Consider the following 542-nt stretch of genomic DNA (forward strand, 5'->3'; position numbering starts at 1 on the left):
TTTAATCGCAAACTATTATTCTGACTTCTATCCAAGATAGATGGGTGGGTTTTTGTTGTTGTTGCTAAATGCAAGACAAATGAACCAGCTTTAAGATGATACATGTACTAATAACTCCATATGCCCAAAAATTGACGAGCGTCTGATTCCATCATGTCGTGACATATATTTTGTAGTAATTGTGAATAGTAAGTTGTTGAAAATAGTGTTGTTCTCAGTGACAGAAAAAAAAAGGTAATTGAATTGACCAGCACGATTGTCTGGGCCAGCCGGGCATGTAGGAAAATCATCTATCAAAGTTTGAATAAACCGATAAGATACATACCCACCGTGGGGATTGAACCCGGGACCTATAATTAAGTGCTGGTTAAGGAGCCTACCCATACTGCGACATGTAGCGGTTGGTTGGAATGCGCCGTTGGTATGTCAAATTTGTCTCTCTCCCTCTCTCTGTAGTTTCTATGACTCTGTCTTACTTTTTTCTATCGCTAAACAGTAGACACTGTGTCCATATCTCTTTCTTTCTCTCTCTCTCTCTCTCT

General features: G+C 39.5%; 1 protein-coding gene across 1 annotated transcript in view; it reads left to right on the top strand.

Annotated features, from left to right (window-relative positions):
* Nucleotides 1–542, top strand: part of LOC101851951 (metabotropic glutamate receptor 4-like) — a 34,336-nt gene that overhangs the window by 32,425 nt on the left and 1,369 nt on the right. The window lies entirely within an intron of this gene.

This window comes from Aplysia californica, unplaced genomic scaffold (genome assembly GCF_000002075.1).
Source record: "Aplysia californica isolate F4 #8 unplaced genomic scaffold, AplCal3.0 scaffold00207, whole genome shotgun sequence".
Taxonomy (NCBI): Eukaryota; Metazoa; Mollusca; class Gastropoda; order Aplysiida; family Aplysiidae; genus Aplysia; species Aplysia californica.